This window comes from Sciurus vulgaris, assembly GCF_902686455.1.
Source record: "Sciurus vulgaris genome assembly, chromosome: 3".
NCBI classification, from domain to species: domain Eukaryota; kingdom Metazoa; phylum Chordata; class Mammalia; order Rodentia; family Sciuridae; genus Sciurus; species Sciurus vulgaris.
The window spans coordinates 157,807,786-157,827,239 of record NC_136463.1 but is presented as its reverse complement, the minus strand read 5'-3'; the positions used below and the strand labels follow the sequence as shown (position 1 = coordinate 157,827,239).

At 36.3% G+C, this 19,454-nt stretch overlaps 1 protein-coding gene across 3 annotated transcripts in view; it reads right to left on the bottom strand.

Annotated features, from left to right (window-relative positions):
* Window positions 1-19,454, bottom strand: part of PARD3B (par-3 family cell polarity regulator beta) — a 1,072,202-nt gene that overhangs the window by 394,227 nt on the left and 658,521 nt on the right. The gene's annotated exons all lie outside the window — the stretch shown is intronic.

Here is a 19,454-nt window from a genome sequence, read left to right as displayed (position 1 = left end):
CAGGTATAAAATATTTGACCTAAATACTTCAGGATTTAAAAAACAAAAAAAATAAAACAAAACAAACAAACAAAAACTTTTAAAAAATGGTTCTTAATCCTGCTGAGGGTATTATTCTTATAGACATCATCACCAATCCTTTAGCATGTTTGGCTCAGGATTGTATATGAAGGACTAAACTATAATTATATTCTACTTCCCTAATTAAACAGGAAAGACATTTCCAAATTTTTAACTTTGGGATATCACCTGAGTTTATCCAGTGGAAAGTCAACACATTTATTAAGCTTATCCTTTGTCTGTTATAGGGAGATGGGACCAGATGGTCCTAGAATGCTTACCCTCAAAGTCTTTGCAAAACTATTAGCTTCAAATTGGTACTTCTTGGAGGGGGGCGAAACTTGGATGATTACTCTAAAAGTGTTTCTACAGCATGTTCCTGAATACTTCTGCTGTATGGTACGTTTTAGCCAATGCTTTTAGTGTGGTACTTGTGTCCTAAAGAAAATAACCCAGGGTCTGTCCAATTTTGTAAATTGAACAAACATTACTATTATTGTCATTTGTGGTATTTGTACAAGAAAATGCAATGGAAGACTGCTAACTATACATATGTTACAAATATGATTTCAATGTAAAGACAAAAATTCTCAAAAATAAAGTTTTCAGTAATAAGAATTAAGAGCAGAAATACTTCATAGGACACAATTTATGTTTTATTTTTTTACAGATTGGATAATGTTTTTTCTCTCTTAAATTAAAATGGATGCTATGCTATTTTATCTTTTCCAGAGATTTTTTTAGAACCATGATACTGGTCACATTTTTTTAATTAAATGAAAAAAAAAAAGCACTATACTTTTCCTCCTCCCTACACCCTGAAATTAAGAGCAGTTTTTGTCCATTCATCTTCTCTACAGAGAAACTGGCAAGAGAGGAGAGGAAATGTTTATCAAGCAATTTATGGAAATAAATTTTTAGTAATAACTTATGTCACTGTCACACATTACTCCTTTGGTTTGTCAGAGATTCATGCTTGAGAAAGCACCCTTCTGACCAGTGCTCAAGCAGCTTCCTTGTTAAGGTTTTCTGTCTGTCTCTCACCATAGGTGACGAGAGCAAGTGCTTCCCAGTGGTTTGGTTAATTTATAGAGAATAGAATCAATTTTTCATTTCATCAGGATTGAACCTTTTCCTGAACTCCTGTAAATGAACAACAGATAAGCACTATTTATCAGATTGTTTGATAGAGCACTCAGTTTTGATTATTCTATTTTCTTGTGGCTATTAATGAAAAACGTAATATGCCTCAAGAAACAATTGCAGAGGTTGGCCTTTGAGTATTCAGGAAGCAAGGAGTATTTTGTTAAGAATTTATTTTGTACTGAGAGCTCATGGGAGGGCAGCATATTTGTAGATGGCTGGATGTCTTTTCAGGATCCATGTCCCAGGACCTGGAGAACACTGTTGACATGGCTCTTTGGTCTGCCCCAAGAGCCAAGAGTCATCCACAAATGCTTGTGGTGCTCAGAAGACTGGTGAGGTTGTTCAGACCAGCCCAGGTACCTTGATACTCTCCATCTGGCAAACCCAAGTGACCCTTCTTCCCTCCAGTATCACAGGGGATGGGCATTTGAAGACAGCAATCTTCATTTTTGCCTTCCCTACCCATCACACATGCAGAACACAGGAGAAGCATGGGGAGCACCATTTACCCACATCATGTCCCCAGGCCCTGCAAGTATGTCCATTTGGAATGAAACGCACCGGGGGCTTTTAGTTAACCAAATGAACGAATGGCTGCTAGCTCTTCTAGAGAATTATTATTTAATTTAATCTGCGTAACCTTGTGGACAAATCCAAGATTCAACTATCACCTCTATGCGGATGACTTCTAATTCTGTATTTCTAACCTGACCTCTTTTGAGTTCCAGACTCATATTTTCAAATGATTATTTATCATAACTTGGCTTTCTCATTGTTTGATTTTCCTATTAAAGGCACCACCTTTCTTATGATCTTTCGGTCAAAAATTTCAGGTCAGTTTTGGGTCCTCCGATCACTTTTCCCTACATATAAGGAATAGTAAAGTCCTATAATAGCTGTCTCTGTAACACTTTAAAAAATAATACATGTATTGTTTCTATTCTACTCTAATGATCTACTTCAACATCTTGTTACTGCTTACCTACAATAACTTAGCAACCTACTTAGTTCTTTGCTTATCCTTAAATATTGTTTCCTTGGGACTAGAACTTCCATGTATTCTATATACAGATGCTTAGTTGCATAGGGGTTTTTCAAATGTTTTCATTCTGTAACTTGTTTTTTCATTTGTGCAAAAGAATATTTTGAAGAGCAAACATTTACAATTTTGAGTAAGTTCAACTTGATTGTTCTATTATACATCATAGCTTTGTGTTTTATAAAGTCCTGATTAATTCATACTAAAATTTCTTCTATTCATTTTATAGAAGTTTTATGGTTTAGCTCTTATAGTTAGATCTGTGAACCACTTTGAGTTAATTTCTTATAAGGCACAAAGTACAATGGAGTTTCTTCTATCTATCTATCTATCTATCTATCTATCTATCTATCTATCTATCTATCTATCTATCTACATGAGAATACTAGTTGTTCCACATTAAAGGCTTCTATGAAGGGAAGAAATGTGGTCTGATTTTCGTTTTAAGATTGTCATTCCTTTGTTATATAAATGATAAAATGAAGCTTCTCAGCAAGGAAAACAAGGCTTCCAGGACACAGTTCCTGCCTACACTTACTAATATCCACTACTTTGGTGTAGACCTCTTTTGCTTATGTTCCTCTTTGCTTCCAAATACTTCCTCTGTTTTCGCTCTACCACCTCCTTTTCACCTTGGTCATTTCTCTTTGGATTAAAGAAAGGAGCCAATGAAAAGGGAGAAAATGAAGATGGAAGAGAAAGAGTCATTAACTGATGATGGCTTTGGAAGAAAGAGTTGGGGGTGAATTCAGGACACAAGTGAGAGATGATATATTTTGCTTCTGTACTATCTACCTTTTTTCCTTTATCACTTCTTACTCTTGATAGTCTCCAGATTCATAAAGAATTATCCTCACAGCAATACCTTAGGCCTCATTAGCCCTGTGCTGCCTTTGGGTAGCATTCTATGCCTGGTTTCCAGAATTCTGAATGTCTGCAATTTTGCAAGAAGTCCTAATGACTGAAATTCTCCTAATTAAATTGATGTCTCTAAAAAATATCTGCATATGGAATTTATAAGGAAAATTATAATTATACATGAGAAATGAGTATATTATAAAGCAATACGCAGATCAGCCCAAAATGTTCCACCTTATGATATTGTTGTAGTAATATTAAATAACATGTACATTCCTTAACCACAGAGATCAGGATTCTCTGTTTGGTGCACCCCTCCCACACAGTATCTAGCAGAGCTTCTATGAAATCAATGCACAGATAAACTTTAACTCACTGATAACAATTCATAAGAAAATAGTTTAACCTATGACCTTTGAACACTCAAGCAACAACTTCATGTTATATGAGAAAGGATGCTTCCTCTTTCTTGCAGCTGGAGGTGACATGGAAGTGGTTTCTAATCTGCCCCCTCTGCCATAGCCATATGCTCAGACATGTAAGCTAGAGGGGCAGATGTATAATCTGGGAAGCGATCCAACTTCACAACCTCCTTGGAGTCAAGGGCATTGTTTGTGCCATGCCAGCCCTGGATGGCATGCCCAGAAATTCTAATTCATAGAAACAAAGGATAAAAGGAACAAGGAAAGAAGAAAAAAACATAAGCCTACTGCTTTCTTTAGCACAATAGGCAACAAAGACATCATCTCTTTTACTGTAGTTGATCAAAGTAGTATTTTCATTCCCAGAGAACCACCAACTCCTGTAGACCCCCAAAGCAAAGATAGCTCTTCAGCCATATGACATGGGCACCCTTCATTCAAATTTCTGAGCCATTCTCTTGGTTAAGCTTATTACCTTCTCTATGGTAACATGAATCTTGCATGACAGGTAAGTTCCACAAGAATTCTACAATACATTAGGATTTCTGGAGTTCAGAAAGATGAAAAATCAAAGATCATTTGGTTCAAATAGGAGATCATGGGAGAAAACAGATTTGTTAAAATGAACAGGACTGGTTTTGATTTGTTTAGTATCTGAAGAACTTATCAAACAGCCTTTTTACTCTTTAGTTGGTCATGATAAGGAATTCACTAGCATTCCAGAAGTTCAAGAATTCTAATCAGTATCTGATCCATGATGGCTCACATGGACAGCGACAACAAATAGCCAAATCAGTCTCTTCTTCCCCTGCTTTACGACAGGGCACATTATAATCTGATAAAAGCTCCTTCGTGAACCCTATTTTATTTCTTCCTATAACAATGAATCATTATAAGTATCTCTAGACAGAGTAATAAACCATAGCTTGTAACTACAAATATAACCAGAACTTTTATTAGGTGGTTTCTTATTGAAGGGAATTTTCCATTTCAAACTTTCTCAGGATATTATGGACATCATCCTCCACTTTGTTCCTGTGTCATATGGTTTTCCATATATCTCAGCAGTATTTTAAGTTGTTTGTCTTGTTAAAAGTGATTCACATTCAGCGAAACAAAGCCATGTCTGGTCTCCTATATTCTCTCATCTGCACTAGGCCCAATGGTTTGTTTGAATCAGCTCTTTATGGAGGATGATCATGCATTCCTTCATTTAATCAATAATTATTGGACTTAAGATTTCTGCTTCCAATGATAATCAATTCTCCAAATCCTGGTGATAAAATACGAATTGATAATGGATAAAGCAAATATTCATTTAAATGCACTGATTTTCTCATAAGAAAAGATAGGAAATCCTTAGGCTCAGCCCTTTGACAAATGAAAACAAACAAGGAGAAAACCATGAGTGAGTGATGTTTGGTAGCAGCCACTTGGAGTCTGAGATTGCCTTTCAAGTAAATATCAGGCTTGAGGAGCTGGACTGATGGAGTATTTGGACGTCAAATATAAGATAGTAGAGTTCAAATAGTAACCTTCAGGTGGTCTTGCACCTGAGTAAAAGGGTGGGCTGGAAAACCCTACCCCCTCACCAAAGGGAATTTAAGAATACCTATCTTGCCTGCCTTTAGATAGGAAAAAACAGTAATAACAAAACAATAATAGTCACCATCTTTGAGAATTTGCCATCATGAGATTTACATTTTTGAAGCCCTAAATCTAATTCATTTTTTCCTAATCAATTAAACTGTGAGCCAAAAAATTGTACAAAAAGTGATCCCAAGTTAGTAATGTCCCACTAGTACCCCAGGAGAAGCAAAGCTAAGCCCTCTCTGGAGAAAAACATGCCAGTCAGGCTCTCTATGATTCTCATAAATTAAATCCAACCAAATATGTCACAAAAGTCACCAAACCCACAAGGAAAAAATTACAATGGATGAGAATCAGTAAAACATAAAAGCAATTTAGATATCAAAGTAGAGCTAGAAGATAGGTCTAGAAAAATTACCCAGAATGAAGGGCAGAGTCAAGGAAATAGAAAAATATGAAGGATTTAACGAACATAGCTGAATGTGGTATAACATATGTACTAAAAACTCTTGTTAGTAAGTAGGAATTCCACAAGAGAAGGCAGAATGAGCAAGAGGCAGATTGGCAGACACAATTTCCCAGAAGAGATAGAAAAATTAATATATAGCCATAGAAGGTACATCAAGAAGGATAATACAAAGAAATCTACACCAAGATCTAGACTCCAGTGAAAGTGAACATCAAAGACAAAGAGAATTTAAAAAATATTTGGAGAGAAAAGATTAATCAAAGGTAGAGATGCCAATTAGACTGATAGCTGAATTTTCACAGTAGAACCCAGAAGCCAACAGAGAACAACATCTTCAATGTTCTTTCAGGTTAATATTAAAGGCCCAGCAAAACTAGGAGTCAAGAATAAGGCATTTTCTGATAAACAGCATAATCAATAGACAATCATTAAAAGGTACCTAGAGAGCATACTTCAGGAAAAAGGAAAAAAAGATCCCAGAGAAAAGTGAGATGCAAAAAAGAATGCTGAGAAAAGAAACTGATAAACATTTGTGTAAGTCTGAACAAATATTGAAATGCACAAAACATTAAAATTAATAAATAACTGGAGGAGTAAAAAATAAGAAAGCAAGCAAAATATAAAATAGTGCTAAAATTGGAAGGAGTAAGACGAGCCAAAGTATTCTCATATGCTTGTCTTGTTTTGAAGAAGGATTACATATTGACTAATTTTAGAATTTGTTAAGTATGCATGATAAAATCAGTGTATAATTTTCAAACCAATGTAAGAAAAATGGGATTTAAAAAAGCAATTCATCCTAGAATGACAAGAAAGAAAAGGAGTCATTAAAAATCGTTCAAATACAAAACATAAAATAGGATGATAAAATGAATCTAAATATGCCAAAAATTGCAATAAATGTAAATGTGCTAAAACTTTAGTTACAATTCAGATTGTTGGACCGAATATCAAAACAAAATCTAGTTATTTGTTGGGATAAGACATAAATATAAAGCATAAAGGCAAGAAAAGTTTGAAAGTAAAAATATACAGAAAGACAAATTGAGAAAAAGAGCTAGTAAAAGGAAACTATCAGCAATGCGAAGAAAGAGCCTACAGAGTGGGAGAATATCTTTGCCAATCCATACTTCAGATAGAGCATTAATCTCCAGAATCTATAAAGAACTCAAAAAACTCTACTCCAAGAATTCAAATAATCCAGTCGGACAATGGGCTAAGGAAATGAATAGACACTTCACAGAAGAAGATCTACAAGCAATCAACAAACATATGGAAAAATGTTCAACATCTCTAGTAATAAGAGAAATGCAAATCAAAATCACCCTAAGATTCCATCTCACCCCAATTAGAATGGCGATTATCAAGAATACGAGCAACAACAGGTGTTGGCGAGGATGTGGGGAGAAAGGTACACTCATACATTGCTGGTGGGGCTGCAAATTAGTGCAGCCACTCTGGAAAGCAGTGTGGAGATTCCTTAGAAAACTTGGAATGGACCCTCCATTTGACCCAGCTATCCCACTCCTCAGCCTATACCCAAAGGACTTAAAATCAGCATATTACAGAGATACAGCCACATCAATATTCATAGCTGCTCAATTCACAATAGCCAGACTGTGGAACCAATCTAGATGCCCTTCAATTGATTAATGGATAAAGAAACTGTGGTATAAACACAATGGAATATTACTCAGCTATAAAGAATAATAAAATTATGGCATTTGCAGGCAAATGGATGAAATTGGAGAATATCATGCTAAGTGAGATAAGCCAATCACAAAAAGCCAAAGGACAAATGATATCGCTAATAAGTGGAGGATGACACATAATGGGGGGGAGGGAAGGGTTAGTGTTAGGGTTAGAGTTAGGGTTAGGGAGGGGGGCAAGTATGAGGAAGGAACTACTGTATAGAGGGTAAAGAGGGGGGGGGGGGGGGGGGGGAAGGGAAAAAATAACAGAATGAATCAAACAACAGTACTCTATGTAAATTTATGATTACACAAATGGTATGCCTTTACGCCATGTACAAACAGAGAAACAACATGTATCCCATTGTTTACAATAAAAAAAAATCACAAAAAAAAAAAGAGCTAGTAAATACAGAGTAAAGTATGTGTGCTGAATGACAGACATTGATTTTTTTTTTTTTTTTTTTTTTTTTTTTGGTACTGGGGATTGAACCTAGGGTCCTTTACAATTCACTGAGTTAGATCTCCACTGCTTTTTCTATTTTATTTTGAGACAAGGTCTCGCTAAGTTGCTGAGACTCACCTCAAACTTCTGATCCTTCTACTCAGCCTCCCCAGCCACTGGGATCACAGGTGAGTGTCACCGTGCTCAGTATCAGACATTGCTCTTGATACTGGGACTATAATGCCTCTGTGCTTGGATCTCACATTCTAGAGGCAGAGGAGCTGTAAGGGTTATTACAGAAAAGTGGTGATAGAAACTTACTTCTTCTTGGTTGAGTATTTTACATGGAGACATCAGTGAAGACCTGAAGAAACTACATTAGACCTCGGACTGAGGGAATCAGTGACATAAATATGGAGAGATCATTCTGAGGAGAGGGAATGCTTGTGTAAAGGAGCTGAAGAGAGAACAAGCTGACCTGGCAAAGAAATAGAGCAGGCTAGTGCCTGCAGGGGAAGGAAGCATCAGTGGCAAGGTTAGAGAGGCAGAGCAGAAGAGGCATGGCCTTGTGAATCACCGTAAGAAATCTAGGTATTCTCTATGAGTGATAGGAAGCCAATAGAGGGTTTTAAGCAAGTGAGCTACATAATTTGATTCATGTTTTAAACAGGTTCCTTTCAACTCCAATGAGGAGAAGAGAACTGTGGAGTGGAGACAAGGATGAGGATGGGTCAGTTAGAAGACTGCTACTGAAGTTCTCCAGATTACGGTGGCTTGGGTGAGTGTGGAAAGAAGTAAAGTCAGGGCATCAACCTGATCTTCTGCTGGATGCTGTAGTTTAGCTATGTGGTGTCTCCCAAAAGCTCATGTGTGAGACAATGCAAGAAGGTTCAGAGGTGAAATCATTAGGTTATAGGAGAGAAACCTTATTCACCACTGATAGATTATAGGAGAGAAAACTTAATCCCCTGATAGAGATTAACTGAGTGGTAACTGTAGGCAGGTAGGGTGTGGCTGGAGGAGGTAGGTCACTGGAGGATTTGCCTTTGGGGTTTACATTTTGTCCTTAGTGAGCAGACCTCTCTCTCTCTCTCTCTCTCTCTCTCTCTCTCTCTCTCTCTCTCTCTCTCTCTCTCTCTCTCTCTTTTTCTACTCCTGAGCTGCTTTCCTCTGCCATACCCTTCTGCCATGATGTTCTGACTCACCTTGGGTCCAGAGCTTGAGGCGACCATCAACTGAAACTCTGAAATGGTGAAGCAAACATAAACCTTTCCTCCTCTACGTTGTTCTTGTCAGGTTTATAGATAACAATGAAGAAACTGACTAAAATATGGATTAATGTGAGGAAATAAGAAAATGAAAAGTCCAAGTTGATTCTGAATTTGGTAAGGCTTTTTAGACACACATGGAAAGGTACTACTTATTGCATCTTTCATCTTTCCCTCTCTAATGGAATGGGTTGTTAGGGGAGCATATTTGAAAATATACCTCAAGTTAGACCTGATTGAGAGAAGTTCACAATAATAGGTGAAACTCTGGATCTTTCTTCTACCAAGAAAGTCATTGCTTAATCAGAATTGAAGGCAATTGACCACAGACAGGAAATAAGATACTTATTACCAAAGGGTAAGTATCAGATATCCGGAATGTCTGAGAGTGGAGGCACATTTCTCAGGATCTCTGAGCTTTGCATAGAAACATGATGAGAGAAACTATGGAAATGCTGATGGAAACCTATAGAACTGGTCAGTGTTTCCTGAATTTCAGCAATTTGTATTAATACTTCATAATGTCTCACCATGTTCATATAGCATTTCATACCATATTTTTTTACCAACTTTTTAAAAAATAATTCATACTTTCATAGAAAAAACTACCAGCTTTATAAATGGAAAAGTAGTATTTCATCAATATACATTACTGTAAATATGTAATTTTGAATATAAAAAATGTCCATATAAAATATTTAAAATGGGTCATGGAATGCCAGATCACTAAATCAACGAACACCAGTGTTTTCTCTGAGGCCTGTTAGTACAGAAAGAAAAGTCCTCCATCACCAGCTGACTGCCAATATTCTAAATACCTCTAACAACTCTTCATGATAATAAATGATATTTTACAAAACCATCTTTTATTTTTTTTTCCATTTGTGGTTTGGTTTACCTGGTTTGAGAACATATATAATCTTTTTTAACTGGCTCATAAAAAGGGTTTCTGTTCAGAAGGTAACTTTGAATGGCTTTGTTCTATTTTGAATGGGTAGAATCTGTAACTTGTTTTGTGTGGGTGTGTGGTTTCTAATTATCAGCAATGGGAATGAATTTGCATTTGCTTATTTTAGCAAGAAGTAATCTAGGTTGCTTAAAGTTTTCCCTTTCATTTTCACATATTCATCATTTGTAAGTCTGCTTTTATTGGATGCAGTTGGTCATCATGAACCTCTAAAATAAAGAACTTTTTTGTAGATGGCATCACATCGGTGCCTTATTAAATAAATTAAAGGACTAAGTTCCTGCCCTCTAGGATACCAAAAATTGACAGGGGGGATTAATATTCCCTAAGTATGTTTTTCATTATGGCTCTTTTGTGGGCAACCCATAAATGAGGGGTCTCATAGTTAGGCCTCTTTTTCATTCCCTTATTCCCTGAAATACTTCAGCACCTCAAATGGGTTCCCCATATAACTCAGCGAGTCAGCCTTTCATCTTCCTCCAATAAGTAGAAACTGTCCCTTTCCCATGACTCTGAGCCAGATCCTATACGAAATCCTTCCATTCGTATATTTCTATAGTTAGATTCAGCAAGTGATGTTTTATTATGCTTAAAAATGTTTTAAAATATTTAAACATTGTAAATGGTTAACAAGGGAGGGGTTTGGGGAGATTTTGGTCAAAGAACATACATTTACAATTAAGACAGGAGGAATGAGTTCGAGAGATCTATTACAGCAGAGTGACTAGAGTGAGAGATATTTTCTTGAAATATACTAAGAGGATGTTAAATGTAGTCACCACATAAATGATAATTATGGCAGGCAATGCATTTCTATATTTAATTCCATAACATATGTATACTTCCAAATATCACAGTGTACATGATAAATACAATTTTGTCATTTTTAAATATAAATAACTTTTAATGAGTGTTCATATTTTTAAACTCAGAACTCATTAAGTTGTATATTAAACATAGTCTTGATATAAAATTTAAACACTATAGATAAAATAGAATGTTTCCTTGATCCCCACCCTTAATTTTCCTTCTCAGCAATGTTAACCCCTCTTACTTTCTCTAGGAATTTCGTTCATATGTGAGCACACAGTATTTCCACTGTTTGCATTCCTGCTGTTGCATCCATGATCACCTTAAGGGCAGAATCCGTATTCCACACAACTCTGTTTGTACTATCTGGCACAGAATACCGCCATATAGTAGGTGTTCAATAAATATTTGCTTAATAAATGAGTCATTGTTGCCCCACCATGATCCTTTTTGTAGTTAACAACAACAGTCCTTCTGTTTATATGAGAAAAAGGTAGGTCTTGGGAATATTAATGGGGGCAAGGGAGCCAGGACTACTAACCAAAGGAGATTGAAAAACAGCCTTAGAGGAATCTTAGGGACTGGGATCTATGAAAAGACATATGCATTCGGTCTTTGTCACATTTCCTGGATCTCAGTTTCTGAAACACTTGGAATCTCCAAAGGGGTGTGTCTTTTTGTACTCCTAAACAGTCTCTGAATCTGGGATAGTTGTTAGGAAATCAACCAAGTGATTACAGGTTGAAACTCTCAGTACTGAGCCTCCATCTCCGGGGAGTGGAGAGGGGCTGAAGGTGTAGCTGATCGCCGGTGGCCATGATGTCATCAGTCATGCCTCTGTAAGGAAGCCTTCACAAAAACCCCAAGGACTGCGTGCAGAGAGCTTCTGGGCTGTTCAACATCTACAGAATCTGTTGGATCTCAGAGTAGTGTTTCCTGGGTGTTTATATTTAGGGGAAAAAGGAGTATTACGTCACAATACACAGTATGATGAATAGCAACTATAAATAGATGGTTACAAAGTCTGTGTTGATCTTAAGAAAATATAGACATTTTGTACTTGGAAGTTTATTCAGTTCTGGTGGGTTTTAAATGGTAGACATTTTAAGGAAAAATTAACAGAGCTGTGCTAAATTATTCTGCCTTTCTGTTATCCATGCTAACTTTGGGGAAATTTTGAAGATTTAAATGATCGTTTCTGTATTAAAGTAGGCCAAAATGAGCAGTAGTGATACTAACAAATAAGAGAGTGGTGAAATATAAATCACGTCTGAGCCTCAGTTCTGTTGCTGAACAGCAGGGCCTTTGCTGGGGCTCACTTCCCTCTCTCTAAGCCTCAGCCTAGTCTTTAAAAGAAGCTGGTTGAACTAGAGGAAGATAATGTTCCATTATGTGCTAACATTCTATGATCTACCACACACAGATAATTAGAAATATAATTGTAAGAGATAATGTTTTTCCCAAACAGTTAAGTTTGGGGAAATTGTTGCTCATCTGTCAACCCAGTCCTTGAATTTAGTGTAACTGTGTGTGTGTAGTTTTGTTTGTGTATATGGAATATAATTTTTTCCTACTTTTATACCCAATTTTCCTTCAGTGACTTAAACATTTCCCATCATGAGTACCTATTATGTATGTTATTTCTTATCTTCTTGGGCAGCTTACTGGCCACCCTATAATGTCATTGAATATAGTCAGTGCTCTCTTCCTAGTTCCTTCCTTCCCTCACTAGTGTCTCTTTTCTCTCAGCATGGTGCAGAATTTTTCATTAATAACATAAAAGAATAAAAACTGTTCATATCTTTTCTGGATACATTTCTTTCTCTTTCTGTCTCTCTTTTTCTTTTAATATTAACCTTCAGGAATGATTTCTCCTTAATGCCTCATTTTCCCTTCCCTATCTACTGACATAGTTTTCATTACTTCTCAAGTTCTAAATTTAGTGAAAAATTCGGCATCTTCTCATACCTTCTGTAACCTCGGGACCATTTCCTTTTGCAAATTCTTGATCCCCTCATTTGTCAGAGACAGGAGATCTTTTTAAGGAGTATTCCATCCAGGCCACCACTGAGTCTAAACTGACCCAAGCCTTTTCTCTATTCATCAAAGAAGTTAGGACTAATTCTCTTGGCAACTGCACAGTCATCTAAACAAACCCAGCCGATCATTACTGCCATCCTCAGTCACTGCCAAGCCATGAGACCCAGTCATCTAATCTTTTCTGGCTGCCAACTGTATAACACTCTGTACTCATTGTGACTCCCTGTCCCACTTTTCCCCTCCATCCAACTCTTGCCTTCCTGAGTCCAACCATCTTTCCCTGGCCGACAAAAATACTGTACACTTTTGACTTCATCTCTGAAGTTCCCCTGGTTTTCAGCCTTAAATGAAATGTAGCCTGCCACTCAGAATTCTGCTTCCCCTTCAGTCCTTCAGTTGAAACTTCTCATCCAAACATACAGGTCAGGGTTGGGAGGGGGCCCCACTTCCTCCTCAGTTCTCACTCTACTTCCTGGGTTTGCTTCTCTACCCTCATGCAAAATCTCTTTCATACCTCCTGCCAGCTTGTCACACTTTCCTCTTCTCCTGCTTGTCCCTGCTCTCCACCACCTTTGCCAACACTTCACTTAACAGGTAAACAGCGCAGAAATCATGCTTTTCTCTCTCTCTCCCCCATCTCCCTCTTATCACTTCTGTTGTCAAAGGTACCTGCCTCCAGAAACCACTGGTCCACAGAGAATATGAGATGCATGCGGAAAACATGATCTAACCTGCAGGTTAGAACTAACTCCACAAACTGCAGAGACCAGCAACTCTCAGTCTACCTGAAGGTATGTGACCAAGAAATAAACATTTACCATTGGTTTCATGATGTAGCATGGCTGACTGATACACTGACAATCAAATTAGATCATCTTTTCACTTACCCACTGTTTAGTTAAAAAGAAAAACAAAACAAAACAAAACTCAAGCCTATTGCCTAAATAGTTCTTACTTTTTTTTCCATTCTAATTTCTAATCACTTAAATTTACTTTTACCCACATATTACCCTGCCCCCACCTGCTTTTGGCTCTTTCAAGTCCCTGCAATCGCCAGATTGATATTACTAGAATACAAAAGGGAACACTCTCTCCTTAAATCTGTTTAGCGCCTGAGCCTGTAGGATAAAACCATACTCTTGGATTTGGCAGAACTTGCCCAGAATTGAATCTGTGCCTCTTTGCTCAACCTGGTGTCTTGCCAATCTCCCTTCATACTCCTGTCACAATGAATTGCTTATGGTTTCCTGAGTACACCTTGATGTTTTGTGTTTTCATAACTTTCCATATGCCTAAAATCTGTTAGCTCATTGGCCTTTTCTGTATTTCCAACTTGTATTTGGCTATCAGATCCAGCTATGGAAGCACTTCCATTCTGAAACAGGACAGACAGCCCCCAGTCCCACACATGATCGGCACGTTTTCCTCTTTGAGATTTCTGTACTGTGCTCTTCAGCACAAATGTATCAAACAGATATTAATCAGACATTTATATTCTTTCTCTGCCACATATTGTAAACAATTTTTTCTAAGGCAGGACCACATCTTATTTTACTCTGTATCTCTAGCACTTACCAGGATCTGCCACAGAGAGTGGTCATTTCCTAAACAGGAGTGGGACTGAAATAATTCATTTTGAAATTTGATTTGGAAAAAAAAATGTTGTCTCTTTACTCATGAAATTCAGAGATGCACAGACATTCTTTATATTTGAATAGTAAAGAATATTATTAAAAATACTGTTCCTAGTTCAGTGTGAGTCATTAAATTTTAGAGACCACAGTTTTCAGTAATGTTTTATAACATAGAAATGCTAGGGTTGCTTAGAAATCAAGTTTCTATGGGAGAAACCCTGGACGTATTGCCAATCTTCTTATGATAACTTCCTGATCCTATGAAATGCCAACCGAAGCTTAAGCACGAGAGAAATAAATACATTTCCTATGTCTAAAGCAGTATTTTTCTAGCATAAGGAATGCCAAAAGCTTAAAAGGTACCCAGAAAGAATGTCTGACCAAACAGATATGCTGTATTACCTTAACCAATCAATGAAGAAACAGTTCATGTCCACTAACTACTAATAATAAAATTTTAGTTCCTCATCAGTAGTAACCATAAAATCATGAAAAACAGCAACCCAATTAGAAGACTCAAATATGAAAAATGAACAAGGTTTGCATTCCAATGTTTAAGTATTTTAATTTTGATAGTCTATAAAAATATGGACTACTAAGACAATAAAATTTATGAAATGTCACTCAACTTGCTGCTCTTATAGTAAAGTGATGGATGTTTTAAAATGTTCCATCCTTTTTCAAGGATCCAGAAACTTTTCAGGCCCCATTCAAACTGCAGACAGTTTGAAGTTTGTACACATTGCACTTAAAACAGAAGGTAGAGTCTGCCAAAGTAGCAACTTCCTCATTAAACTCTCAGCCTTGCTATAAGGAAAGATATTGCTCACATATTTCCTGTAATTTACAGACAACACATGCACATTTTCTCTCTGATACATCAACTTGACCCACACATACATATACATATTACATACACATGTACATGCTCACATGCTCACAGGGAAACTAAGGCAAGAATGACTAGATTAGATGTCCCTCTCATACTCACTGAATTGCAGGAGTCTAGTAGACACTTATAATTATTGTGTTCCTTTTTCAGCTAGCTATGTTTACGAAAGACAATTAAGAATTTATCAGGTTTCTTGTTGTGTGTGTGTGTGTGTGTGTGTAATCTTCTAACTAAAACTAGATGTAAACACTTGACTCCTATATTTTCAGTTCCTGGGACTTTGGATTTTAGGTAGGTGCTGGTAGAACATGTATTGCCCCAAAGTATTACCCCTGCCACACAACATCTGGGTTTATATCCTAACCCTTCAGTGGCTAGCTGAGACATCAAATATTTAAATGCCCTGAGCATTTCTTCATCAGTACACTGTGCCAGGATATCAACTAAACATGGTGACTACAAGGCACCTCATATGTAGATATATCCTTAGATTGTTAATGAATACTTGCTCATGAATTGATAAACTTGCCTCAGAAATGGTCTGGACTTACTGCCAGCCATTACTTTCACAGATCTGCCTGTTTTACAGCTATATAGACAGGTGTTTGAGAATATAAGAAATTAAAACAGAAATAGGAAAGCTTTTTTAGTCCATTTTGCTAATTAATATGTCAGAGCTCGTAAAGAAGAGCTCACTGGCTTCCTTCAGTACTGCATCATCTTAAAAAGCTGGGTCAGCAAAGATCTCTGCAGACAGTCAATACATATTAAAACAGTTCCAAGCAGTAAATCAAAACAACTAAAAAAGAAGATGACACAGAAAAAAAAGTAAAATTTATAAATTTTTTCTGACTGACTCTAGAAGAGCAGTTTAGGTGCCAATTCAGTACACAGAAAAATTTAGAAAAATCTCCCTCTCAGGGATACTTTATGATTCTGAATATTACCAAAAGTAAAGCATAATTTAAAAAATCAAATGCCAAATTTGATGTCCTTTTCTGTGCCTTCTAATGTTTCCCTAGAATATTTAAGTCATTTAAAAGAGTTGCTTTATTGTTTAAAATGTATTTTTCTCTCTCCCTGCCTTTCTAGGATTTGTATTTTGTTTAATTAGTGAGACAGGGAAAGAGGCTAAAAATGCTTTTGGTTTTCCAAGGTTCACAGAAATTTGTGATTTTCTTAAAGAAACTGAACAAAAGGCATTTTAATTCTAACTTCTCTGGGTTGGATCCACCATTCCCTAGATATGAACACCTCTCTTCTGGGGAGGAGGACCCTATAAGATTAGGAGCAGGAGAATCATCCTGCTGTCTTCCTTGACCAGTTATAAGATGGTATGCACTGTTAGGGAAAGCCCTACAGCAGGCTTTTAGAGGAATCTCAAGAAACTGGGTTGATTACAGAAGGGGTGAGCGGAACACCATATTTTGGGCCAAAAATGTTAGAATGATTTACCCTACCTGGGCTTTTGATTCAATATGAACTCTGAGGAATCAACAACTTAAAGATTAAGCCAAGGAAAAAGGAAAAGGTGCCAAGAATCTTGTCACAAATTTGGGTTGTGCCCAAGCCAGACCAACAGATGGAACTTGGCACAAAATGGCCTTGTACACAATAAGTAGCTGACTCAGAAGAAATTTCAACTCACTTGAATTTATTAAAATGTTGAATATTATCCTGAATAAGAAGATGGATGATAGATTTAGGTCAGCACATACAATTTAATTTGTTTAACTTTCTGATAGTCTTGGATTGTATTAAACCTGCCACATTTCTAGAATTAAAGAGAGAGAGCCATTTTCTTCTTAGGAAAAAAATAGGGCTTTACTTAAAGATTTGGGGAAGAAGAAAGGAAATTGCAACAAGAAGTTGAGTGATCCCTTTTAACTCTGGTGAGTTAAGTAGGATCATAGAACTTTACAAGGTAAAATACAACCTAGTAACTTGTTTAGTTGTCACAGACCACTTTAGAAGATGAGAGTATAGTTAAATATTAGGTGAATTTTAAACATTATTTCATAACTAAAAGACCTTGTCAGAATTAAAAGGACCTTTAATCCTCTGCTCCATGCCCCCTCACCAAAGCCAGATGAGAAATTCCCCTGCATAAGTGTAGTGTATATAAGGAACCTGCATTTTATATGAGGGATGAGTTCCTGAGGATCATTGTAAGACTAATTTTCCAAATAAAAGAAATGTAAAAAACGGAGGTAGGGTATATTCTTGGAGCATATAAATTTATAACCTTAGTCTTACATTTTTCTTTAATGATGTTCTTATTTTCTCAAAAGTGTGTAGTGTTTTACAGGATTCTCTCCTTGAATTTTGTAATACTAGGCTATAGAATTTTAGGTCATTGTTTGGCTTTCCTCATTACATGCCATTTTTGATCAAAAGTTCTCAAGTTTCTGACTGTGTTTTAGTATTTTTACTGGTTCCACAGACACCCAATGACAAACTCATGATGTAATCATAGGATATAAAAGTACCTAAAAACATAAAAATAGGGAATGTTGGAATAGCAGTACATTAATAACAGAAATCTCTCTAAAACATATGACATATTTAAACAGTATGGTTCATCACATATAAAGTGGGTTGGTTCTATTTTTATCTCCCAGTTAAAGTAAAAGTGCTATAGGGAGTTTACAATAAATCTACTGGCAGCTTTTAATTTTTGCTATTTTTGAATTTTTTTTTAAACTTGGAAGGTTATTATTTCAAGTTTACACTTAGAATAGTTCTTTATTAATATTTTATATCATATCATATAAAAGACCTATCATTTACATTTACCTAAAATAATATAGCAATATACTAAGACAACAATGATATCAGAAATAGTGACAGTAAGTTTTAAGTACTGGCTAACAGTAACTTGTTTGAAATCAACTAAAATTAGAATAAGATTAATATTCTGTAATTAGCAGGAACACTTATTCTTTGCTCGTTTTCACAAATCAAGCTGATAAAATATTCTTAAAAATGGCTTCAAGTTTTTTTCATTGAATCCTATGCCACTACATAAAAAGACTTTAGTATTCAAGTATTAGTATGTGTAGAACTATTAACATGTGCAGGAGTGTACATTTCAGATGAAAATAATGTAGGCTATCCTTGGGCAGGTTCCTAAAAATATTTCCAGTAGTATTTAATGGAAGAAGATGATAGGAATATGCAGCATGAGCCAATTTGGCACTCCATGGAAATCTTTTCTTTCGTAGTGATCTAACCTTTTAGATTCTTTATTAGGAAAAACGGGAGGAAAAAAAGAAGACAAAAGAGTTGTGAACCAGCCCTTCCCTGCTGTTGTCACTAAAGAATCTGGTAAAAGAAGAAAAGGAAAAAAAAAATATCATAATCTTGCCCTGGAACATGATGGAGGTAATGAGGCATCCAGGCGACTTACTGCTGAAAATGTAATTGGCACATAAAACACAGAGACACTCAGTGATGGGGAAGACTTCTTTGTTTCAGAAACAGAGGGATGCCCAACAAATCATAACCCTTCTGTGTTTGGAAGTGGCAATTCTAAGAGTCAAATGGATGTGTTTTTTCCCCCCCCCAAATAATGCAGCCCCAGAAGAAAGGGATTACTGAGGTATTTGCTAGCTTAGTAGCTCTAACTATTTGCAGCTAATGTGAATAAATGATACCCAAAGGAAGAGCAAAGGAAGAGCAGGCTTCTGCACAATGAAGGGCAAACGCAAAGATGCCACACACATGATAGAGAAAGACCAAGAAGACCCTTAGAGATCCAAGTGGACTTCCCAGATAATATCAAGGGAGATTCATGAGTGAAAAGAGGATAACATAATCATCCCTTTTGTGACTCTCTTCTGGGGAGGAGGACCCTATAAGATTATGAGCTGGAGAATCATCCTGCTGTCTTCCTTGCCCAGGCAAGGAATATATGCATTATATATATTTAAGTTTAACTTAATTTTTATTTATTTATTTTTTATTTTTTTGAGAAGAAAGGAATGAGCACATCTTTTTATTCTGGAACTCTGTTTTGCTTTTTTAATGTGAAAGTCATTATTGGAAAGAATTTGAAATTTCTTTGGTTTTTCTTTATAAAATTTTGTTTGTTTTAAGTGTTCAGCTAGCATACAGTTTCAGA